Source organism: Crocuta crocuta, unplaced genomic scaffold (assembly GCF_008692635.1).
Source record: "Crocuta crocuta isolate KB4526 unplaced genomic scaffold, BGI_CrCroc_1.0 scaffold291, whole genome shotgun sequence".
In the NCBI taxonomy this organism is placed as follows: domain Eukaryota; kingdom Metazoa; phylum Chordata; class Mammalia; order Carnivora; family Hyaenidae; genus Crocuta; species Crocuta crocuta.
Genome location: NW_027527977.1, coordinates 1,568,201 through 1,595,401, shown reverse-complemented (window position 1 = coordinate 1,595,401; position 27,201 = coordinate 1,568,201).

Sequence of the window (27,201 nt, the reverse complement as noted above, 5' to 3'; positions counted from 1 at the left end):
GTCTGTGTCCCCCCCCATTTCCTTTTTTTTTTTTTTAATTTCAACTTTCTTCACCCAGCCCTATTCACAGCACACCTAACCTGTGCTAATTCTTGTACAACTCCACACCCTGAATAGGACAGTAAAACCTCCTATCTGTGACTGCTAGCACTGACCCCCACCACCCAGACAATCAGGACTGAAACTCAAGTTCCCTTCTTGATTTTTTCTCTTCACTTCTCAAACTTAATCAGTATTTGAGTCCTACTGAGGACTGCAAGTAGGGTGAGAAAAGACAAGAATCAAAGATACACTTGATGAGACCAGTAAAATCATTAAAAAGTTTTGAAGGAGACATGTTACCCCAAAAATCAAGAAAATAATTTCAATAAGATAATGCTAAACAAAGGTAAATGTAAATGTAAAGATGTTTCTTTTGTTTTTAAATGAGGTATATTTGACATATTAGTTTCAGGTGCACAACATAACAATTCACTAAAAATAAAAAAGCTTGGAGCATCTGGGTGGCTCGGTTGGTTAAGCGTCCGACTTTTCATTTCCGCTCANGCAACAACAATTTTTAAAAAGTTTAAGGGGAAAAATAAATTGAACACTTTCTCTATGCTAAATGCTATGTTCATTCTTTCATTTATTCAATGAATAAATGAATATTTAGTAAGGACCAACTCTGTCACCAACACTATATAAAGTACTGGCTACACCACTGGGCACACAGGAGTGACAAATACAGACACTAAACCACTCACAGATTTTACAATCTGAAATTAACTATCTTGGGGCGCCTGGGTGGCTCAATCGGTTAAGCGTACGACTTCGGCTCGGGTCATGATCTCACGATTTGTGGGTTTGAGCCCCGCATCCAGCTCTGTGCTGACAGCCAGCTCAGAACCCGAAGCCTGCTTCAGATTCTGTGTCTCCCTCTCTCTCTGACCCTCCCCTTCTCACACTGTCTCTCTCTCAGAAATAATTAAAAAATTAAAAAAAAATTAACTATCTTATATGATCTTCATAAAAGCCATAAGGTTGGTATGAAATCCTTATTTTTCAGATGAAGAAACAGACGTTCTACTAAGTTATATAATTTATCAAAGATGACACAGCTATAAAATTATGGGATGGGCATTAAAGCCCAGGTCAGACTGATTCTAAGGTCATGTTCTTTCTACTCTATGACACTGTCTTACTAGATGAGCATTAAAATTTGGCACTGGTGGGGTGCCTGGGTGGCTTAGTCGGTTAAGCGTCCGACTTTCACTTAGGTCATGATCTCGCGGTTCGTGGGTTCGAGCCCCGCGTCGGGCTCTGTGCTGACAGCCAGCTCAGAGCCTGGAGCCTGTTTCAGTCTGTGACTCCCTCTCTCTCTGACCCTCCCCTGCTCACGCTGTCTCTCTCTCTGTCTCCTAGAAATAAATAAAACATTTAAAAAAAAATTTAAGATTTGGCACTGGAAAAGGCACCCACACAAAAATAAGTTCCATTTCTGTTTGGTGGGAGAAGCAGTATTTAATCCCCCTCAAAGCTGTGATAATTTGAACATTCCAAAAGTCCCAAACACAAAGTTTTCCCAGAGGTTTGGTCATTTATTCCCTATAAATAATAACAATAATAGTAATGATACTAATCCCACAAATACCCTATTCCACTGTAATGAAGACTAAATAAAGACTCTGAAGTTAGACAGATCTGATTTCAATCCTAGAATTGCCACTAAATGACTGTGCAGCCCAGGCAAATTACTTAACCTTCTCAAGTCTCAATTTCCTCATCAGTAAAATGGAGATAATAAAAACACCTATTTCAATTAGTTGTTGTAAGGATTAAGTGGGGAAAAAATGCTTCTCCTGCCACATGGAGTGCATCCTCTGAATATGAGTTTATTAGAAGTTTCCTGGGATAAAATAATAACTAAGACATTGCTACTGAGAGCTTCCATTCTATTAAGAAGAGTTAGGCACATAAAAAACCTAACTCTAAATACAATGAGGTAGCATGAAATAATAAGAGTGTATTCAAGGTACTTTGGGGAATAGAGAAAGGTGAAATAACTTCTGTAATAGGGAAACATTTCAGTGATTATATATAGTTTCCTCCATGGTTAAATGCTTTTGGAAAGACGTATTTCATACTTCAGTTGCTTCATTAATACAATGGGTAGTTTTGGAAAATTTATTTTAGAAGCAGTGCCAGCACTTGGATATTTTCCTCAAAAAACAAACAAACAAACAAGCAAAACACACACACACACACACACACACACACACACACACACACAAAACAAATCCAGGAAGATTCCAGGTAGACCTTTCCAAAAGAATAGTCCAAAACCATCCCATCCTTAATTCTCCTCCAGTGCTTCTCCATCCTCAACAAAAAAGCTGGAAATTACCTTCCAGGTCCCAGACAAATGAACTGACAGCTCTGTGGAAGAAGGCCCCACGTGTTGGAGACAAATGAAGCTCAGATGCATACTCAGAATTTTACCTTGCCTGCCTTCCCTTTGGAAGGGGTTGGTCTGCATACGTGCTCTTATTGGGTCCTGAAAATGTGAATATGCATGAAGAAGGATGAGATTCCATTCTATAATCTCTAAGTGGTGTTATGATTTCTATTATTGCTTTCCTGGGGGGAAAAGTTGATAAATAAATGACGCCAAATAAAGTTATCTACCATGTTCATGTGTTCTACATGTTGGTATAAAATGTGACTATTGTTTTGTCTTGATGTTATAGAACCAAAAAGAAATAGCTGCTTGACACTCAACATTCCTTTAAAAGTACAAAACAAGTATTTCTATAATGAAAAGACAAAGTTTTTATCCTTGCCTAAATAACAACTGAACCAATATGCCAACATTCAAATATACATTGTCACTGTTTTTGTCTTAATTAAATGTAATTTTTTCTTTCTAATTTGAAAATTTCCTTTTAACTGAAAACATTTATCTTTGGTAAGAATTAAGTGCAAATTAAAGAATGTTTACAGCATGTTTTGTTAGTTATTTAACAGATGAGAAAAACCAAGTCAATACTTGGTGCTGGTATACTGAGGTGAAGCTGAATTTGGAATTTTCATTTACTATTGGTGGTATGGTGCCAAACTTTTGGAAAAGAATAATAGCCAAATATAGCAAGTGACATAAAAAATATATCATCTTCTTTTGCCATATAAAGACTATCTTGGGAATTTATGCTCAGAAAATATTGCAACAGAACCAAAATATTTTGAGAGGTCACAACAGAGTATTTGGAATAGAAAAAGAAGGTAGAAACCAGTAAAGGTTCACTATAAGAGAATAAGATGACCAACTTGGAATTTGAAACTATTGTGGTTATCATGCAGTAGACACATGGAAAAACGTGTAGTAAGTGAAAAAGCAGACAGTAAAAATCAGATGCGTAAACAGGCAATTACATAAAATAGATATATATGGAGTCAAAGGCCTTTTGACAAAAGACAAATATCTATTATCTCATAACCACATAATTTCCCTTTTCTCAAAATACTTTTATGGCTATACATCTTTTTTTTCTCCAAAAATAAAGAGATCCATGTGCAAACTAAGAAAACATCTAAAATTTCACCCTTAAATAGCTTAACATATTCTTGTGTGAATCTCATTCTAATCCATTTACCAATTTCTTATATAATTTTACATTTACTTTATCTTATTTGCCACATTTAATTGCTTGAAAAAATGAATACTATTAATATGCCTCTATTGGTCTGGGTCCTTTGAGAAGCAGACTCCAAAACAAGATTAAATGTGCAAGGATTTTATTTGAGAAAATGCTCATGTGAAAGGAGATAGGAAGAGAGTCAGAGAAGGTTAGGAGAGTCCCCAGACCATGAGAGAAGGAGAGAGCAAGAAAGATTAGTGGGCAGAAAGCAACTAGACTGCCTTGCATCTGAGAAAGGTGGGGCAAAAGTCTGCGCAAAGTCCTTCAGGCAAAGTCCACTAACAAAGAAGTCTGATGTCTTCCAGGAATCTGAGTGTTCCTGAAGCACTCAGTCTTTGGCCAGGAGCAGCCCATGGGAGGTGTGGCCTTGGGGCAAACACAGCTGTGGATTTGAAAGCTCAGTATCTGAGGCCCGTGGTCAATTACCTCCTCTAACCGGAGGTCTACCAGGCACTTTCTCAGGGCTGCCATTGTGCCCATGATGATTTAAAGAAAGCAACCTACACAACAATAATTCTAGGTAAGTCTACCTGTCCTGAAAACTGCATGATAACTACAAAGTAATAATGAAGAATTAAAGGAAAAAATTTTGGGGTGCGTGGGTGGCTCAGTCGCTCAGTGTCTGACTTTGGGTCAGCTCATGAGTTCAAGCCCCACGTTGGGCTCTGTGCTGACAGCTTGGGGCCTGGAGCCTGCTTTGGATTCTGTGTCTCCCTCTTTCTCTCTGTCCCTCCCCTCCTTGCGTTCTCTCTCTTAAAAATAAGCATTGAAAAAAAGTTAAGAAAAAATAATAATTTAAAAGAAAAAAATTTTAAGCCAATAAAGTCAGGAGATGAAAGTCTAAAGGAAACATTATTTGTAACTAAAGAATGACATTTTTTTCCTTAGTCTATCACTTTACTCATCCAGAACTACACTAAAACTGGCAAGCAGATGCTAAGTGGCCCTTACTAGATTACATGTTACATCAAATACCTGCCCAATATGTTTTAACATGCATGTTTACAAACTAGAGAACAATACTATTTTTAAATATTTATTTATTCTGATGGGGGGGGGTGGCAGACAGAATTCCTAGCAGGCTCCATGCTGCCTGTGCAGAGCCCAACCCAGGGCTCCATCTCACAAGCTATGAGATTATGACCTGAGCCAAAATCAAGAGTTGGATGCTTAAGTGATCGAGCCATGCAGGTGCCCCAAGAACCATAATATTTAAGTGATGAGTCACAAACCTCTCCAAGGGGTCTCCCCAAAGACCCTAGACACTGGTGTCAAGTAGTCTAGGATTCAGCTTCTGGTTCTCTAACTTACTTTTTGCTGAACAGTCTTAGAGAAGGAATGTTTTCTCTCAGCCTCAGCATTCATAGGAGAACTTTGAGTTCTGGGTATATAATTACACCCAGTTCAGATAATTACACTACTTCATCCTTATCATTATGAGGTTTAATGAGCTAATGTACTTAAAACACTTAGCACATATTAGCACCCAACAAATATTAATTCCCTTCCAATACACACACACACACACACACACACACACACACACACACACACACACACACTTCATCAGGCACCATCTGATGGATCTTTGGTTCACTATGATTTCCAGGATAAACCTAGTCCCCCAGCACCTCCTCTCCAGCCACATTTCTTCAAAACCCCTTTGAACAACTGTGTCTCCCATTTTTCCCAGCCCAGGTTTCCTATGCTGGTCAAACTGGTCTCCTCAGTGTCTTTCAAACATCAAATTCAGCTTCAATGACAAATAATGCATCTATTGTACCCCCTTCTCCTTTCTCTGCTTTTCCGAGTTGTACTCACATCTTACTTTTTATGGACTCATTAATCTCTCACTTCTCTGGGCTTCCACAGTACTTATTAACATATTGTTTAATTTGGCAGTAAATAATATATGCTTATCTTACCACCATCTACCATCTTTTATCCGTGTAGCACTTTAGTAAGAGGTATTAAACCCACAGTGGATTCTGAATTAATTCTTACTTAATGATAGGTGTTCCCTACGTTCTGGCTGACCCTATTTGCATCCCACAGAGTTATATACTCTGACATATCTCTACATGTGACAATGATTTAAATGCATTGATTTGTACTTGAAATGACCAGCTTACCTGATTCAGAGGCATGTATATGAACAGGGGCCATCAGAAGTGGTCTCCAAAACAATATTCTACAACATTACTGCAATAGTATCATAGACTTAGAAGAAAATAATAAAATGCTTGTAAATGTGCAAATCAATAAACGTGCTTTCAGTAACTTTAGCAGGACATAAGAAATGTAAATTTGACAACCACTGATCTAACACAACTACCTCATACCACAGTTGTATTCCAGAACCCAGTAAGAATCCATTCAACCTTCAGATACTTTACAAAGAAATGAATATCTAAAAGTCATCAAACATTATTTCACACACGTTCACTTCCAATTAGGATCCATTCAAGACTCCATATAAAACAAATGATCTAAACCCAGAAACAGCTTATATGCTTCTAAGTTCAAATGGCCACTCTCTAAAGGTCCTACACACTCAGAAGAACAGACCACCCAAGTAGAATTATATTCATGTATAGGGAGAAAGTGATATAGGAGAAAAACCCACTGACAAAATTTTTATCTAGTAAATACACTTTTGTTGAAATGGTATGGCTGACATGATGCTGCAAAACATGACACGACATTTTGTCACAGGTGTCCACTGTCAGGGTCTTAAGGCTGAATGAGTATATAGAACAAGAGGCAAACCCTAGAACAAAGAGGCTTTACCTTTTTTTTTACTTGGGATTTACTTTGTGGGCCCTACATTACTTGGTATGATAAAGAAAATCTTGTTTCCATCCATCAGAGAAGGCACCACTGAAGAAGGGCAATGGGGTGACTCACTGGCAATCTGGGGGTGACAGTGGCATTGGGAAGCCATGAAGTCAGGAAGAGAGTAGGTTTGCTCACACAAGTACCTTTGAGGGGAAAGGAGGAGAACAGAGAAAGAGCTGGATAAGCGGTCTGGTGCTACATTGTTGGAAAATTTTCAAACTGATGGTAAAAATAATACTACATGCACTGATGAGGCTTCATTAACATGAGAAATGGTGCCTGTAGAGTGCTTTAAATTCCTTAGCGAAAGGTGTTACATGGACACAAACAGGTAAACTATAAAATCCAAATTCGACATTTCAGGAGAGCTATCATATCTAAGTAGCAAGATTTTCCCTACCCTACTAGTTTTCCTTTAGAATCAGTTTCACTTGCCCTAAAATCTCAAAGAGAACAGCCCATGATACTGAATGCCCCTGAAGGTCGGTTGTCTTTTCTCCAGCATTCAGTATCTGGCACAGTGAAGAAGAGGTCGAAAATGCAGGAGTTGTTTTACAAGGATGGGTGCTTAGGAGCGGAGCATGGAGGAACCATGAAGAGAAGTCTTTCCTTTGGCCATTCTGTTTCACTTTCCACAGGGGAACTACTTTCTTCGTCATTTATCCCAACTGACAAGTACAAGCACTTTGGGCCCTAACTGAATGTGAACATTGTCAAAAGGAATTGGGCTAACGGGAGGCATCTGCAGCTCTATTCCCATTGCATTCTGGTGGGGGCCATGTCAGCCAATGTGGCAGGGAGGCTGGTGGGCAGACACCCCCGCAGATGGAGCCTCACATACTGTATGCATCATGACTAACCATAAAAACAGTCACAATGAATCAGCTGTGCCGCGGAGAGCCTCCTTGGAACCTTCACATTCGATTTCCATCTGGCTGACATCCGCAGGTTGTAGTCAGCCCCTCGATTAAGCAGAGACTGGGAACTAACCCACCGATCCCCGTTCAGCGGGGTCTCACTCACTGGTCTGAGCCACTGGTTTGAAGGGTTTTACTGGTTTCAGGGGGCTCACCGTACACCAGACAGTGTCTGCAAATAGGTATAAGAGCTTCATTTTGAAGGGATATATGTGTATCAGTGAATGCTTCAGACCTTTTCAGCAAATGGTTCCTAGAAGGGGCCAGAGAGCCTCAAGAGGAGAAAAATCCATTCGGTTAGGAATTCCAATACAAATACCAATTTAGAAAACGAGCTAATCCCCCCTGACAACATGTTGTCACTGCAGAGTTGCAAAGAGGAATTAAACATAAATACGACTTTAAAAATTAGAGGCCCCACAATTTAACGGCTTAAGTTTGCTTCAAAGGGACAGCAGGGAAGCAGCAGTGCGTTTCAGGTGACAGCTTGGAATTTGCTGGTTCTCCACTCTGTTCAGGTACAGGTCTGATGGTAACACGAGCTTTCCAACTTGTTTCAAACTGAAGTATTATGAAAAGGTAAATTATGTTTTGTATTCATGACTGAAAGCATTTTACTTTAAAGCCAGTGTGGCTGACGCTGTCAAGGTAGAGATTCAAGTTTTATGTACAATGCCTCCAGCCCAGCCGATGTGAGTGAGGCAACATGACAGCTTGTAATAAGTAATTTTTATACAGTTACATTTATCACTCAAGTAGGCTTGGCAATATTAAACACAGACCTTAAAATACTGCTGAAGAGGGGGACAGGGGCTGGAGGCCATAGGGGCTTTTCTCCCCTCTGAGTGCAAGTGCGGATGCAGATTTTGGTTCTTTTAAATTTCTTTCCAGCATGTGTTCCTGTTAATGTGGCACTTTTTAAGATATGCGTCCAAATGCTTTCCTACTGTTAATATATCACTAAGAGGTTAAGAATGGAATGACCCCATTTGGCCCAAAGGATGTTATTTCAGGCTTTAATGAATTAGATATCGTTACCATTTTCAGGTGAAAATCAATTGCCTCAATTAACAAATTTCTACCAATCCAAATATTTACAAAATAGAAGGCCCCGAGTCTGCAATTTCTGCTACATTATACCTTTGTTTCCCCTAAAGCTGTTCCCTTTTCGTTCTTCATTAGCATCTCATTTTTCTAAAGCCACGAGGCCAGTTATGTCTCTGCAATGGCATAAGGGTTTCATATCTTCAAAAAGCTGACAATTTGGATATTCTTTCCCTAAGACTTTCTACAGAGAGGGGTTTGCTTTTTATAAATTATTCAAATATGTTTAAAGTTGAAGAAACATAGGAAATTGTCTAATTCCTCTTCCTGGAACATATATACATAGGCTCTATATTTATATTACCAGATAAGGATATACATATATCCCAGGCATACGTATGTATCTGTGTTTGATGGTACTTTTATTTTTTTTCAGAACTGGACAGATGTGTGCATGTGTGTGTGACTGTGTGTGTGTGTGTCTGTGTGTGAAACTTCCTTTAGGAGTTTCAAGCACACTTATTCATTTTTACCCATTTAATCCTATTACCTTTATAAGATGGGTAGTATTTTTAAATCCATGTGTCTATTAGATAATAAAATTAAAGTGCAATAAGCTTAAGTAATTTTTGAAAGGTCACACATCTAAAAAATAGGGTAGCCAGGATATGAACTCGGGCAGTCTGATTATAGCATCTGCCCTCTTAACCACTTTGCTAAGCAAGTTTTCAAGACAAAACGTAGGGGAAGACAGACTCTAATAAAATAAAACAAAATGTTCATTCCTTTCAGCTAAAGCTGATAGAGAACACTCCATTCATCAGGAGAAAGGTCTGTTCACACCAATTTGCACTTATCCATCAGAAGATGCCAGGTGCTTTTGTAAGCATTTAATTGGGTTTCCCGTATCTTTCTTTTGGGTTACCTATAAATAAATTTTAAAAAAGGCAAAGTACTTTTCTCCTAAACCCTAGCTGAAACAAGTTAAATTGAGCTAGTATGGATTCATTTGAACTATGAAGCCAAAATTCCTTCGACCTGTGGACCCAGGATTCAGCCCTAGTTTTCCAATGTGGCCCTCAATCATATATTTGCTCCACAAACACGCGTTGAATGCCCACTGTGTGCCAGGCACTGTGCTCAAATCCAGAGAAATACAGTGGCAAACAAAATTAAATATAGTTCCTCTCAGTCTAGTGTTATTGGCCCGTGATGTTCCAGTGACTGCTAGATAATAGGTTATACAGATAAAACAGACATCATTCTTGACATATGGAAGCCGACATTTACAGGTGGGAGGCAGATACTTAAATAAGCACTATCTGCATTAAAATTGCCCTAGTCAAGTATACATACAGTGGACCATATGATTAAAGAGACTTATAGAGTTTGGTGCCCCAATTGTCTTATTCCCCAACTGTAAAACACTCTCCCATGCAAAACAGCAAACACATGTGTGAGAAATATAAATAATTGTAGTTTTCCATGAGGTCATTCAAACATAATAAGTGAAAAAATATATTAATTCAAATCTTACCAATCCTAAATATAAATTTCACCACCATCTCTGGAAAATTATCATCTTTAGATCACCACCTGCCTGTGTTGAAAAGAAAATAATACCCAGACTCTGGAAACTTCTGAATGAAACCTAGAACTACAATTCTTCTACATGCACAGAAATTGGATCAGTGAAGTCAAGCCTCTGTTCTGATTCCACCTAACCCACAGAGAAATTTGGGGGAAAAAACTAATATATAAATCAGTTTTTCCTTTTCTTGGTATTTGCAAAGAAACAGAGAAGAAATTCATCCAAAAGACAGTATCTTAACATTGCCAGTGAACTCTCTCACCTTTGGATACTTAACATGATTGCAGTTGCTCTGGAGCAGTGGCTCTCAGCCAGCAGTGATTTTGCCCTCCAGGGAACTTCAGTGATATCTAGTGACCCACTCGTTGTCATACCTGGGGATGGGGGTTGCTACTGGCCTTCAGTGGGAAGAAGCCAAGGCTACTGCTAAACATCCTACACTGCACAGGAGAGCCCCCACAACAACAACAACAACAAAATTCTGGCCCAAAGTATCAAGTGCCAAGGTCGGGAAACCCTGCTCTACAAATGGTACAGATCTGGAAATAATTTGAATTCCTACTATCTCCAAACACAGCTTATAGACAAGTCCTACTGACCACCAAGGGCTTAAGCTCAAATGCCGTCACATGGCATCTCTTGGATCTCATGGGAGTGCTGCTAGAAAGTGGTCAGAAAGCAGGAAATGGCTTCTAATTAGTGTCCTCACAGGATACAACTGCAAAAGACAATTTCCTGTCCCCTTATTTGATGGGAAGATTAATCTCTTACCGAATTCCAGATGAGGAAGATTTTCAAAAGTTTCAAATAGCAAGAGTGTAGCCGTAGAGAAGGCAATTATGTGCAATTTGTACAGTGTTCGACAATCAAAATGTAAATCCAATGAGTTTATTGCAGTAAATGCATACGGCATGTTTACCTTAAAGAGCATCAGGCTGTAGAAATTCTAATGGGTTCTGACAGTTGGGAAGAATTATCTTTTCATATTGCAATTTTTATCTGCGAGATGAAAAGGGAAAATAAGACAAGGAATTTACTCTTAGGGAACCATTATCTGTGAGGTTTCCTTTCTGATAAGGAGCAACGTAGGTATAGAAGTTTGAAGAGATGGAAAATTGATAACTTCACTGTTCTAGGGCAGATTTATCTGCACAGAGACAATTAATTTTGTTGCATCCACAGTGTTCTGTACAACATCTAAAACACAATCAGTTCCTTAATAAACATTCTCTCCGTGTCCTAATGTATACACCTAATGCAGTGTTTGATTTTTGTCTTTATTTTCTGAGTCAGAAAGCCTCCCCCAGAAGTTTGAAAGCAAAAGCTTTCATTAATTTCCATGGGGAAACAAAAACCCAGCTTCCATCTTTGCTTACATATAAAGCAGCCAGCTCCATCTGGCAGAGAGTAGGCATCCAACAACTAGTATATTCTTTCATCCCTCCCTCCCTTTCTCTTGAGCCACGAAAGATTTCCCATCCTCTCTCTTGCTGAAACTTCCAAAACCAGAATAAAAAGACTGGATAATTATTCATTGGGATGGCTTATGATAAATATATTCTGATTCAAATGCCAACCTCCTAGGAGTTTGTCAAATGGTTCTGAGTTTGCAGTAAGATGACAAAAGAGAAAATTCAGAATATCAAGAAATACTGATGCTTTCGTTGCTTTCTCTCTAAAACCTCAGTGACTACCCACCCAGATTCAAACAAGAACAACAAGATTCAGCCTCGTCTTGGTATGATCAACTCACCTCCTACAATTGTCAACTTGATGCCTTTTAGCATCCTTACAGAAAGCCCACCACAATGCACGCATGCAGGACAGAAGGACTCTTCATGGCTGGCTGGCAATGCCTGCCTGTTGAAACAGTGTGCTAGGAGCACATGACACAGATCCCTTCACTGTCACATAGCTATTCACCTGATGAAGCAGAGTCCAGATGCTACCCATGCCATACAACTTCCAGCTCAGACTGCAGCTGCAGTGAAATGTGATGCTTGTAAGCCAGTCAAACCACCTGGTAGCTGAATTCTACTCTAGGGAACACCTAAATTCCACTTTATTTTTCATTTAAGTGACTAATAGTAGTTATTACTCTTAGGAAACTTGTTCTGAGTGAAACAGATGTTGTGAGGTTTTGTTTTGCTTTTGGATGTCAGAAAAGATCACAGAATTAGGCTAATGCTAAACATGAAGTACATCCATGGTGTTGGTAATGATAGGAAATATAAAATCTTATTTAGAAAGCTACCGTATGAGGGAAACTTGTAATCATTATATCCTACTCCTCATTATGGATAAGGGAAGTGAGGCCCAGAGGGAGATAGCAACCCAGCACAAGTTCCCTGGTTTGAAATCCTTTGCATTTTCCAATATGCCATCTCATTTCACATGACATTTAACATTTATAAACAGAAAACTAGGGTTTGTCCATAGAATTATATTAACAAAACTGCAGTGAAGGACAATTTGGCAAATCAATCAAAAGCACAAAAAGAATGACCCTTTGTCACAACAATCTAAATCTTAGTCATACATCCAACAGATACACACGTAAAAAGTGACATTTGAAAATGGTTATTCATTTGCAGAATGGGAAACAATCCAAGTATCCACCAATAATGAGCCAGTTGAATAAATTATGGCACAACACAATGGAATGGATTACTACACAGCTGTAAAAAAAGTAAAGAAAGCTCTTTGCATTGATATGAAAAGATCTACAGATCTCTAGTATATGTTATTAGGAGAAAAAAAAACAAAGTATAGACAACATATGCTGTGCCGTTGTTGTGTTTTTGATCTACTCCGACAATCTCTTTTTGATTGGGCACTCAGATCATTGACATGCAAAATGATTATTGATATAGGTGGATTAACATCTACCACATTTGTTACTGTTTTTAATTTGTTTCTGTTGTTTTTTGATCCTTTTTTGTCTTCTACTCTTTTTCTGCCTGTTGATGCTATCTATAAGAAATCCACTTAAAATATAAAAACACGTATAGATTAAAAGTGAAAGGATGGAGAAAGATCTACCATGATAACATTAATGAAAATAAAGCAGGAGTACATATATTATTCCCAGACAGAGCAGATGTCAGAACCAAAAATGTCATCAGAAATAAAGAGGGGGTATTATATAATGATAAAGGGGTCACTTCTCCAAAAAGACATAATAATCCTTAATACGTATGTTTCTAATAATAGTAGATTGTCAAAATATGTGAGGCAAAAACTGATGTAACTGCAAAGACAAACAGATAAATCCACTATGATAGCTGAAGACTGTGATTACCTCTGTATCAGAATTGGACAGATCTAGCAGGCAGAAAATCATTAAGGACATAAGGACACAGTTAAACTCAATAACATCATCAATCAACTAGATATAATGAACATCTTTAGGATACTTTATCCAACAACAGAAGAATACAGATTCTTCTTTTTTTTTCTTTTCAAATTTTTATTTAAATTCTAGTTAGTTCTATACATATAGTGTAATATTGGTTTCAGGAGTAGAATTTAGTGATTCATCACTTCCATATAACACCCAGTGCTCATCCCAAAAGGTGACCTCCTTAATGCCTATCACCCATTTAGCCCATTCCCCCCACCTCCCTCCATCAAACCTCAGTTTGTTTTCTATCGTTAAGAGTCTCTTTATAATATGCTTCCCTCTCTCTCTCTCCCTCTCTCTATCATATAGGTCCTTCTTAAGCTTACATGGAATATTCACCAAGATAGGGCACATTCTGGGCCATAAAACACACCTTAGCAAATTTTAAAACATAAAAATCAACAATGGCTGTTTTAACAACACAAGTGGTTAAGCATTCAACTCAATTTTGGCTTGGGTTTGTGAGTTTGTGAGTTCGTGCCCCGCACTGGGCTCCATGCACTAAGTGTGAGATTCTCTCTCTTCCTCTCCGCCCCTACCCCACTTGTGTGTGTTCTCTCTCTCACAAAATAAATAAATAAACTTTAAAAAAAAGGATAGCTGAAAAATTGCAAAATATCTGTGGATTAAATAACACATCTCTAAATAAAACATGGGTCAATGAAGAAATCTCTGGAGAAATTAAAAAATATTTCAAACTAAATGAAAATGAAAAAAATTTAATTTGTAGAATGCACTAAAAGCAGTGCATAGAAGAAAATTTATAGCATTGAATATATATGTTAGAGAAAAGGAAAGATCTAAAATCAATCACCTAAGCTTCCACCTTATGAAGCTAGAAGTTCTAATTTCCTAAGTAAGAAATAAGAAGAAAAGAAATAAGAAGTAGAGCATAAATTAATGATATTGTAAACAGGAAGGAAATCAACAGAGAAAATCAACAAAACCAAAAGCCAATTCTTTGAAAAGATCAATCAAATCAATAAAGCCTCTAGCCAAGCTAACCAGGAAAAAAAGAAAAAATACAAATGATTAATATAAAAAATTAATGAAGAGATATCAGTATAGACCCCATGGACATTAAAAGGATAATCAAGGAATATTATGAACAATTCTATGCTCACAAATTTGATAAGCTGGATGAAACTGACCAATTCCTTGAAAGACACACTGCCAAAACTCACACAAAAAGAAATAGCCAATTTTAATAGGTTAGCCTGCATCTATTAAAGAAATTTGATCAATAATTATTAACCTTCCAAAACTGAAACTGCCAGGCCCAGAATGGTTTACTGATGAATTCTATCATTTAAGGAATGCATTACACCGATTCTCTGCAATTTCTTTCAGAAGACAGAAGCAAAGGGAATGCTTCCTAAATCATTCTATGAGGCCAATATGACCCTAAAATCAAAACCAAAGATATTTTTTAAAAAGACGAAAGAAAACTACGGAACAATGTTTCTCATGAACATTTATGCAAAAATCCTCAACAAAATAGTAAAAAATTGAATCCAGCAATATATAAAACGAACTACACACCAGGACCAAGTAGGAATTAACCTAGGTATGCAAAGCTGACTCAATATTCAAAAATTAATAAGTGTAATCCATCACATCAATAGGCTAAAAAAGAAAAATCATATAATCAGATCAATAGATGCAGAAAAAGCAGCTGACAAAATCTGAAACCCATTCATGATAAAAAATGCTCAAAAATTAAGACTAAAGGCAACTTCCTCAATTTGATAAACCCTACCTACCAAAAAACCCACAGCTAATATCATACATAATAATGAGAAACTCAAAGTCTTCCCACTAAAATCTAGTAAAGGCAAAGATGTTACTCCTTTACAACATCATACTAGAAGTCCTAACTAATGCAGATAAAGCTAAAACAAAATGACCAAAACCAAAACAGGACAAAAAACAAAAAACAAACAAAAAAAAAAAAGAAAAAGAAATAAAAGGCATATAGATTGGGAAGGAAGAAATAAAACTATGTTTGTCTGCAAATGACATGACTGTCTATGTAGAAAATCCAAAAGAATTGACTAAAAACTCCTAGAACTAATAAGTGATTATAAAAAGGTTTCAGGATACAAGGTTAACATAATGAAAGTCAAATATCTTCCTATAGACCAGCAATGGCCAACAAATGGAATTTAAAATTAAAAACATAATACCATTTACATTAGCACCTCCAAAATATAAAACACTTAGTTATAAACAAACTAACAATAGTATTTACCAGATCTAGATAAGGAAAACTATAAAACTCTAACAAAAGATAGCAAAGAATAATAAATGGAAGGAGATTCCATGTTCATTGATAGAAGATTCAATATTGTCAGGATGTCAGCTCTTCCCATAACAATCTATAGATTAATCTACAGATTCAATGCAACCCCAATAAACATTTCAGTAAGTTATTTCAAGGATATTAGCAAACTGATTTTAAGTCTATAAAAAGAGACTTTAAATAACCAACACAATATTAAAGGAGAACAAAGCTGAAGTCCTGACATGATCTGACTTATTATACAGCTACAGTATCAAAACAGTATAGTATTGGTGAGAGAATAGACTAATGGATCAATGGAACAGAATGGGGAGCCCAGAATGTAGTCAAGTGATCTTTTACAATGGAGCAAAGACAGTCTTTTCAACAAAAGGTGCTAGAACTAGATATCTGTGTGCAAAAAATAAATCTAGACACAGACCTTAGAGCCTTCACAAAAATCAATACAAAAGTAAAGTAAAAACTAGGGGAGCCTGAGCAGACAGTCAGTTAAGCATCCAACTTTTTATTTCAGCTTTGGATAGGACCTCATGGTACATGGGATCATGCCCCATGGTCTCTGTGTTGACAGCATGGAGTCTTCTTGGGACTCTGTTTCTCTCTCTCCCCCCCCACTTCCCCACTCTCTCTCTCTCAAATAAACTTTTTAAAAAACATAATTAATTAAAAAAATGAAAACTCTAAAACTTCTATAGAATAACATAGGGGGAAATTCTGAAGACCTTAGGTTTGGTTATGATTTTTTAGATACAACGCAAAAATCATTATTCATCAAAGAAAGAATTGATAAGCTGGAATTCACTAAAATTAAAAATTTCTCTGTGAAAGATACTGTCAAGAGAATGACAAGTGAAGCATGGGCTGTTAGAAAATATTTGCAAAGCACAAGTGGTAAAGAACTGTTATCTAAAATAGAACTGTTAGGGGCATCTGGGTGGCTTAGTCTGTTAAGCATCCGACTTCAGTTCAGGTTATGATCTCACGGTTCGTGGGTTCGAGCCCCACGTCAGGCTCTGTGCTGACAGCTAGCTCAGAGCCTGGAGCCTGTTTCAGATTCTATGTCTCCCTCTCTCTCTGACCCTCCCCTGCTCATGCTGTCTCTTTCTCTCTCAGAAATAAATAAAACATAAAAAATTTTTTAAAAATAAATAAAATAGAACTGTTAAAATTCAACCATTTGAAGCAAATGATTTTTTAAAATAAGCCAAAATGAGAAAGAACAACAAAGCTGGAGGTATCACATTCCCTGATTCCAAACTATACTACAAAACTATAGCAATCAAAACAGTATGGTATTGGCATAAAAACAGATAAGTCAATAAAACAAGACAGTCCAGAAATAAACCCATGATCAATTAATCCACAGGAAAGGGAACAAAAATATGCAATGGGGAAAAGACAGTCTCCAATGAATCGTGCTGGAAAAACTGGACAGCTACATGCAAAAGAATGAAACTGAACCACATTCTTACACCCCACACAAAAATAAACTCAAAATGGATTAAAGACCTAAATGTAAGACTTGAAACCATAAAACTCATGTAAAAAAACATAGGCAGTTAACATTTTGACATCAGTCTTTTTTTTTTTTTTAATTTGTCTCCTTAGGCAAGGACACCAAAAGCAAAACTAAACAAATGGCACTACATGAAACTAAAAGCCTTTTGCACAGTAAAGGAAACCATCCACCAAATGAAAAGGCAACCTACTGAATGAAAGAAGATATTTGTAAATAATGTTTGAAAAGGAATGAATATTAAAAATATATAAAGAACTCATACAACTGAACACCAAAAAACCTCACAAATAGCTCAATTAAAAAATGGGGCAGAGACCCTGAATAGACTTTTTTCCAAAGAAGACATACAGAAGGCAAACATATACATGAAAAGATGCCAAACATCACTAATAGAGCAATGCAAATCAAAACCACAGTGAGATCTCACCTCACACCTGTCAAGATAGCCAGTATTTAAAAAAACAATAAATAACAAGTGTTGGCAAGAATATGGTGAAAGGGGAACATTTGTGCACTGTTGGTGGGGATTTAAATTACTACAGCCTCTGTGGAAAACAATATGGAAGTTTCTCAAAATATTAAAAATAGAACTGCCAGCAATTCTGCATCTGGGTATTTATCCAAAGAGGATATTATACTAAATGAAATAAGTCAGACAAAGACAAATACCATATGATTTTCCTAATATGTAGAACCTAAAAAATAAAACTGAAACAGACTCATAAATACAGAGAACAAATTGCTGGTTGCCCAAGGGGGAGGAGGAGGGGGGTATGGATGAAATAGGTGAAGAGGGTTAAGTTTGCACTTCCACTTTTAAAATAAATAAGTCACTGGGATATAAACTACTGCATGGAAATACAGTCAGTGATATTTTAGTAAATTTATACAGTGACGATGATAACTACTTATCATGGTGCTCATTTCATAATTCATATAAATGTCAAATCACTATGTTGTATGCCTGAAACTAATATAATACTGTATATCAGCTACACTTCAATTAAGAAACAATGAGCCAGGGGCACTTGGGTGGCTCAGTCAGGTAAGCAATCCGACTTTTGATCTCGGCTCAGGTCATAATCTCATGGTTTGGGAGATTGAGCCCTGTGTCAGGCTCTGCACTGACACCTCAGAGCTTGCCTGGGATTCTCCCTCTCCCCCTCTCTCTACCCCTCCCCCACTCATGTATACTCTCTCATGCTCTCTCTCCCTAAATAAGCTTAAAAAAAAAGCCAAAAATCTCAAGTTACCTTACCAAAGAAGATATAAAGATGGTAAATAAGCATATGAATAAATGTTCCATTCCATGTCATCAGGGAGATGCAAAAGGAAGCAACCATGAATAAGATATCACTACACACCTATTAGAATGGCCAAAACTCAGAACACTAACAACACCAAATGTTGGCAAGGATGTGGAACACACAAACTCATTTATTATTGGTGGTGGTACATCCACTTTGGATGACAGTTTGACAGTTTCCTACGAAACTAAACGTGCTCTTCTATCCAATCCAGCAACCATGTTCCTTGGTATTTATCAAAAGATTTGAAAATTTATATCCACACAAAAATCCACCCACAGATGTTTACAGCAGCTTTATTTATCATTGCCAAAACCTAGAAGCTACCAACATGTCCTTCATTAAGTGAATGGATAATAACCAGACTATGGAACATTATTCAATTAAAAAGAAATGAGCTATCAAGCCATAAGACATAGAAGAAGTGTAAATGCATACTGTTACGTTAAAGATTCCAGTATGAAAAGACTACACACTGTATGATTCCAACTATATGACATTCTATAAAGGACATAACTATGGAGGCAATAGAAAGATCTATGGTTGACAGGGGTTAGTGGGAAGGGAGAAATAAGTAGGCAGAACATCCAGGATTTTTAGGGTGGTAGAAACACTCTGTATGATACTATAATGGTAGATGTGTGTCATTACACATTTCCCAAATCTAAAGAATATACAATACCATTAGTGGACCCTGATATAAACTATGGGCTCTGAGTGAGAATGATGTGTCAAGGTAGATTCATCAATTATAACAAATATACTACTTTGCTGGGGGATGCTGATAAAGGTTAAGGCTGTCCATATGTGGGTGCAGGTGGTATTGGTGAAATCAATATACCTTTCACTCAATTTTGCTGTTAACCTAAAACTGCTCTAAAAGAATAGCCAATTAAAAACACTTACACTGGAGTGTCTGGGTGGCTCAGTTGGTTAAGCGTCCGACTTCAGCTCAGGTCATAATCTCATGGTTTGTGGATTCGAGCCAAGCGTCAGGCTCCGTGCTGACAGCTAGCTCAGAGCCTGGAGCTTGCCTTCGGATTCTGTATCTCCCTCTCACTCTGACTCTCCCCTGCTCACACTGTCTCTATCTCTCTCTCAAAATAAATAAATAAATAAATAAATAAATAAATAAATAAATAAATAAATAAAAATATTTAAAAAGTTTTTTTTAAATAAAAATAAAAACACACTAAAATCCAATGTTTGCTGAATTGCACTACTATCCTTAGACTGTATTTACAATTTAAAAGAGAATGATTGTCATAATTTTTATTTCTTCCCAGCTCCCCCAGACCTCCATACACATACATGCATCTTATTTTCCCTAATAATACAATCTTTTCAGTATTGATAAAGTGGTCCTGGTCTTATCAGGTGGCTAACCCACTTAATCTCCCCATGACCTGAGCTCTGATACACAACTCTAGAAAATAATGAAAAAAACACTTAGAAAACATTTCATTTCCAAGAGTAAGAATACCTTTTTTTATGGTTGATAATAATTCCATTTTTTATATATACCACATCTTGTTTATCCATTCATCAATCAATGGACACATGGGTTGTTTCCATATTTCATCTATTATAGATAACGCTGCTATAAACATCAGGGTGCATGTATCCTTTTGAATTAGCATCTTTGTATTCCTTGTATAAATACCTAATAGTGTTATTGCTGTATCATAGGGTAGTTCCATTTTTAACTTTTTGAGAAATCTCCATACTGTTTTCCAGAGTGGCTCCACCAATATGCAAAGGAATATTACTCATCCATAAAAAAGGATGAAGTCTTGTCATCTGGAAAATATGGATGGAGCCAGAGAGTATTATGCTAAGGGAAATAAGTAAGAGAAAGACACATACCATACGATTTCACTCATATGTGGAATTTAAACAAAACAAATAAGCAAAGGGGGGAAAAAAAAGAAAGGCAAACCAGGAAAGAGACTCTTAACTAGAGAGAATAAACTGATGGTTATCAGAGGAAGGTAGGTGCAAGGAGGTAGGTGAAATAGGTGATTGGGATTAGAGTACACTTATGATGAACACTTACGATGAGTACTGTACGGAATTGCTGAATCACTTATTGTATACCTGAAACTAATATAATATTGCGTTATAATATTGTGTGTTACTTACCTGGAGTTTTAACAAAAACTTTAAAAAGATTCTCTACAAATCTTTATTTTAGGTCTATAATCATTTCCCTCTCCTCTTGCGTCTAATCTTTGCTTTACTCTGACATAAATGGAAGCTGTGAGGCGTAAGATATAACTAGGTTTGAAATTTTCCAATGTGTGACTGTGACCTTCAACCATGAACCTGATTCTTCCATCCTGTCTCCTTTAAGAATAGTTCCCTCACCTGTAAAACAAGAGTGATGACATTGTCTACTTCCCAGAATGCTTATGGGGACTAGGTGAGATAATTCAGATAAACATTAGTGCAATGTGTGGCACATAATAAGCATAACGTTGCTTGCCCATTCTCTGCTCTTTTTCATCTCTTCTCCTATAAATGCTTAACCAGTAATAAGATGTCCAGAATTAGGACCTATCAAAATATACTGCATCTTTTCTATTTCTAAACAAACAATCACCATATACATGCAGTGCTCTGCTTGGTGTCCTTCAAATAAATCAATTTATTTTCAACTCTCACTGTCTACCAATATTACATGTATCCATGCACCTCACCTCCCTTGAAGTCTGAAGTTCTAGGACATCCCAGGAAATCCACATGGGATAAACTCAAAGGGAAGCTTGGGGTCACTTCAGGGAGGTCTGCTTTAATTTAGGAAAATCACAGGGAGTACATCTGTTAAAAGTTTCCATAGAGCTAGGAATGGTGTTCAAGATGGTTCTAGTTAAGGCCAGAGATGCTAAAATTCTGCCATCATAGCCCATGATCACCTATTTGGAAGGAAGCTAGGGTGCACCATGTCTACATGAGAGGACGGAGAATCATGCAATCTTTTAGATTTTCTACACTTCCCTAAGCCAACTCTGAATCCTCCAGTGCAAGTGATTTCCAAAACCCTCACTCATGCTCTCATAGTCCTCTCATCTGTCCAAGCTCTTCTGGAATGAACTGGGATCTCTCAAAGAAGAGGTCTGTCCTCAAGAAGAAGACAAGGGTATATAATTACAAAACAGCCATCAAGTGCTCGAGCCAGTATGAGGAATAATTTGAGGACTTTTTCTGTTGTCAGACCAAGCAGTCAATAGGCAATGGACCCTCAGCCAGAAACCTAGCGAGGTAATAGCATCCACCATTTTAATCCAGTTCCTTCAGTTATTCAAACAATCAAATTATCTCAGATGTGGTGAAATCTAATTAATGTTATGACAATTAAGCCTTAAACACCCTTCTCAATCAGTCATAGAAACTGGGACTCCATATTCCCCTCAGTAGTTAAACTTTTAAAACTTAATTGTTTGCTTTAAACCACACTAGAATAAGGGACCAATGATAAATATGTCTTCAGCACCAACTACATGCTTAACCAGGTAAATTGCTTGGCCCCAGTCTTCTCAACTTAAAAAAAAAGACAGAAAAATCATGTTGTTAAAACATTACGGACAGAGTAATTAAATCTAATGGATAATTGAGATAGTAATGATGAACCCGATTCTCCCTTTGCTTTGAGGAACAGCTCTGCATCAACCCCTGCTTTCTTACCCCGTGGGCTAAAGCTAGCTTGTAAACTTGGCCACACCAGCTTCAGTTATCAGACTTCAATTTCTGCTTTAAGAACAGACAAAAATCAGTTCCAATAATAAGAACAAGTGTTATGGGAGAAATCAATGTTTGCTAATGCTTTCAGATCTTGATTGAAAACTGCCTGGGGAAGAACATTTTTTAATAATTATGTTTGCATTCTGTTCACATAAATTCACTCATTTTTCAGTGTGGTTGAGGTTCGGCTCACCCTCAAGTTTTTTTCTATTACACTCTACCTTGAGAAAAAATCTTGCGGAAGCATGTTTAGGGTGTTATTTTGTTATTATTACTTTTATTTTTGGAAAGTACATTTTGAGAAATTTTTTTCCTAGAAGACAAAAATTTGTAACTGAACAGTAGTTGACAAAATCCTGTTAAAACTGTATGCCCTGTCTCCAGACAAAGCAGATTTAGGCAGCCTCAGTTGACATCCCTGAAAACAGGGATGGACAACATAATGAAAGCACAGATAGATGTGGGCAGAGACTGTTATAATAAACCCAGCCAAATGTCCAATTAATAATTTTTTTAAAGAACCAAATCTTACTAAATGCCAATGGAGCTTTCATTTCAAATCATTTGTTTAATTTCATGTGCAAATTATGGAGATGCATTTGTTTCCAAACTATTGAAACAGATTTTGGACCCATGTTGTTTGAAGTGACTGTAGTTCAGAAACATCTCTTTTCAATTAGCTCTGAAACCTCTTTCAACAGCCTTTCATAAATAGGCCAACATCAATGGCATGCTCAGATGCAGCGCGGATCTCTAATGGAAATGCACAATGGGCCTTGCGCCATGCCTGCAGGGGCAAACATCTTCCATTTCAGACAGATCCAATGAGAAGTTTTGCCAGCTATTCTGGGTCTCTCACTTTTCAGTCTCAGGTTTAGCTCATCACTAATCGATGCCTGTGCTTTTTAATTACATTGTACAGTCAGTAATGATTTGTCACTCGTTGAACCTGGGCTTTCTTCTGGGCTATCACTGATGTAAACAACTGCAAAGGCAAGGTAACCTTAACTGCTAGGACTCCACAATGCAAAAAAGAGAAATTTCCCTGATCAAAGGCAATGCTGAGTTTGGAAGAAAGGACAGAAAGGTAATATCCTCATATTTGTATTGTGCCAAATACTAGAGGCCTATATTTCTGCTGTCCAGAATCCAGGACTGGAAACAACTACCCACCAAAGGGTTTATAAAACTTTTATGTCTTCTGTAGCACTTATCAATTATCTAGGTGATACTAGATACTCAGCAGATACTAACTGATTGATAAGAACAAATTTTGTCTTTTTTTTTTTGATACTGACATTTCCCTCTGGCAGATAGAAGAGAAATTTTGAATCTGACCTTATATTCCAATAATTAGGAATGCAATGCTTCATGGCACTGGAGAATAAAAGTCTTATTTTTTCCATAAATGATGAGATGACAGTCAATATATTTATCAATAAGAATATTTAACCAATCACAATAGATATCAACTAGCACGCCATAGCAGTCCTAAGAGCCCTGCCCAAAATACAGGTCACTGATGCTAAGCAAAAAAAAAAAAGAGAGAGAGAGAGAGAGAGAGAGAGAGCGAGAGAGAGAAAGGAAGAAAAAGAAAAATAATCTTTACAAACAGAAGAAAAAAAACCCAAATTCTAAAATCTCTCCCTACTATCTGTCTTCATTTTTTTCCTATTTTAAAGACCTTCTTTCTATCAAAATACACCGTAACATACATGCTAGACTCCAGTTGCAAAATGAGTAACTGGGAAATAAAAGTTCTATGTTCATGGGGATGCTGTACCTCATGTTTAACCCCACTATTCCCAGTGCTAGCAAAAAGGGGATTCACTAGGTACGTCTGAATATAATGAGTGAGAGAAGGGAGATATTGGTATACTGCTTCTAACATAAAATTGGTAAGTAAAGGTATATTTTGTTTTACACAAAATAAATTAAGATAATTACTCCATTTGCAAAATATGGATCAACTGTGTTCCTATAATCCCTTTAAGCAGCAAGAATCTGTAGTGCCTTTAAAATATGCTGTTTCCATAAAACACTAGAGCTATTATCATTAAAGTTGGGAATAAAGACAAAGAAGTCTATTAGCTTACCTGATCTGAAAGATCCGCCAGTACAGTAAATGAAGGAAAAGAAATAAGAGTGTAAAACTCAGAAAGGAGAAATACACATTTCATTATTTTAATATTATATCATTGCCTATGGAAAAAATAGGATTATCAATGAAGGACCAATGTGAATTTTTAATAAAGGTCGTAGTAAAGTATTAGGATGCAAATATTAATTGCTTTCACACTTCAAAGAAATTACACTTTAGAAAAAGTAACTGTAAATTAACAATGAATACTGAAAATTTGCCAAACTGAAAAATATAAAATATCTAGAAGTCAACTTAATAATACATTTGTATAATTCCCAAATGAAGAAAAAGTGGACCATAAGAGAAGATCTAATTAGTAGAAAGATGCATCATACTTTGGTTAAAAAAAAAAAAAAAGACAGTATTGGAAAGATGTCAATTCCTCCTCAATTTAGTCTATGAACTGAATTCTACTTAAAATCAAAATGTGGTTTTTACAATAAAGAAAATGTATCTAAAGTTCATTCAACAGAAAAGCCTGGAGAAAACTATCAAGAATTTTTATGAAGAAGAATTAAAGAGGATGCCTAGTAAATATTAAATTATATAGCATAGGTATAGTATTTCTAGTACTGCGGCAGTGCCACAAGAATTAAATAACAGAAACATTGAACCTCATAGAAAGCTAAGAAAGACTGTTACATACAAGTAAATTTAGTTATGTAAAAGCATTTCAAATCAATGGAGAAGAAAATTCTTCTTATAAATGAAATTTACAAAATCAGTTCATTATTTGGAGGGAAATTTAGATTTCTATCCTCAAACATAGCAAAATGAATTTCAAACTGACAAGGAATTAAATGTAAAAACTGAAATCCTGAAAGGTTTAGGTGAAATAATGGATGACTCAAAATGGAATAAATCCATACAATAGCATCTATACATCTTAAATTTATATCACCAAGTAAAAGATGCCAGTCCTAGAAGACTATATATTGTAGATTCCACTTATATGGCATTCTGGAAAAGGTAAAACTATAGAGAAAGCAAACAGATCAGTGGTTTGCCATGGGTTTGGCTATGAGAAGGCATTGAAAAGGTGAAACACCAAGAATTTTTAAGGCTGTGAAATTATTTCCTATGGTACTGTTTTGGTGGATACTGGACACTATGCTTTGTCAAAGGCCATACATTACCTTATTGTACACAAATTAAAGTATCAACCAGGAAAGTGGAGGATCCCAGAATGGAATGCAGGTGTAATAAAAGAATCTATCTGTACCGCAGATCTTTGATTTAACATCAGTGGGAGGTGGGAAAAAAAAGTACTGACCTGAGTAACTTTGGAAATGACTGGAAACATAAAGCTACAGAAAATGGAACCATACATAAGCACCACACTCTACTTGCAGTGTTGTTTCCCACAGGGTTAGGGTTAACAACTCTGAAGCCACTATACATGTATACTAGGATCGAACAAGTAAGCAAAAGGTGGGAGTCAAATTTCTCACTATAGGAGTGTGGATGTGCAGACAAACAAGGGGATAAGGCATGTGGTAGTAGATTAGAGTTGAAGACATCAGTATGACCTCATGTTTAGCTTAATAAAGATACTGATGGGGGTAGGGGTGGGAGGACCTGGGTGGCTAAGTTGGTTAAGCTCCAGACTCTTGATTTTGGCTCAGGGCATGAGCTCATGGTCATGATATTGAGCCCCCTGTTGAGCCCCACATTGAGCTCTGCACTGGATGCGTAGCCTACTTAAGATTCTCTGCCTCCCTCTCCCTCTGCTCCTTCCGCTGTTCCTGTGTACTCTCTCTCTCTCTCAAAAAATATAAAAAGATATACCGATGGATATAACTAAAAATAATTATAAAAATTAAAACTATTATATAATCTTAATTATACATATATGTATGCACACAAATTAGTATACACAGTATATTTCTCTTGCTCTGTCACCTGAGAAGGTCTACAACAATGACTCCCCAGTGGCAACAAGCAACCCCAGCCCCCAAATCTTGGTTTCTAACACTACTCTACAATAAAGGGAAGCAGCGCTCCTTAGAGAAATGACGGATTCCAGGGTTGGGGAAGGGAATATACAAAATGAGCATGGAGCATCTTATAGTGTCAGAAAGGAAGACTCAACAAACAAAATGAATCATGAATGTCAAAAGGACACAGAGCCAACGGAAAGAACTCCTAGTGTACAAAACTGAAACAGAGCAACAAAATAAATAACATTGTTTTAAAATTATATAACCCAAAGCATAAAATATACGTCCATGGGTCCATAGAGATATGAATAAATCAATGAATAAGTAAATACATGGGAATAAATGACTAATCTTCTGTAGAGAAGAATTCCAAATAATTTATGTAGAAACTCCCTCCCTCAAGGAAATGAAGCATCACTTGCTACAATTTAAATGAGAGTTATGCATAATGACATCCTTCCAAAGACTACAGTGTGGAAAAGGACAGTGGGGGAGAGTAGCTTTAGAGTGGACAAATCTGATGACCACTACCTTAGCAGGTGATAAGAGTCGACATAAAAAGTGATGTCACACTGGGGCGCCTGGTGACTCAATCAGCTGAGCATCAGACTTTGGCTCAGGTCATAATCTCACAGTTTGTGGGTTTGAGGCCCACATCAGGCTCTGCTCTCACAGCTGGGAGTCTGGTGCCTGCTTCAGAGTCTATCTTCTTCTCTCTCTCTGCCTCTCACCTGCTTGTGCTCTCACTCTCTCTCCTTGAAAAATAAATAAGAAAACAT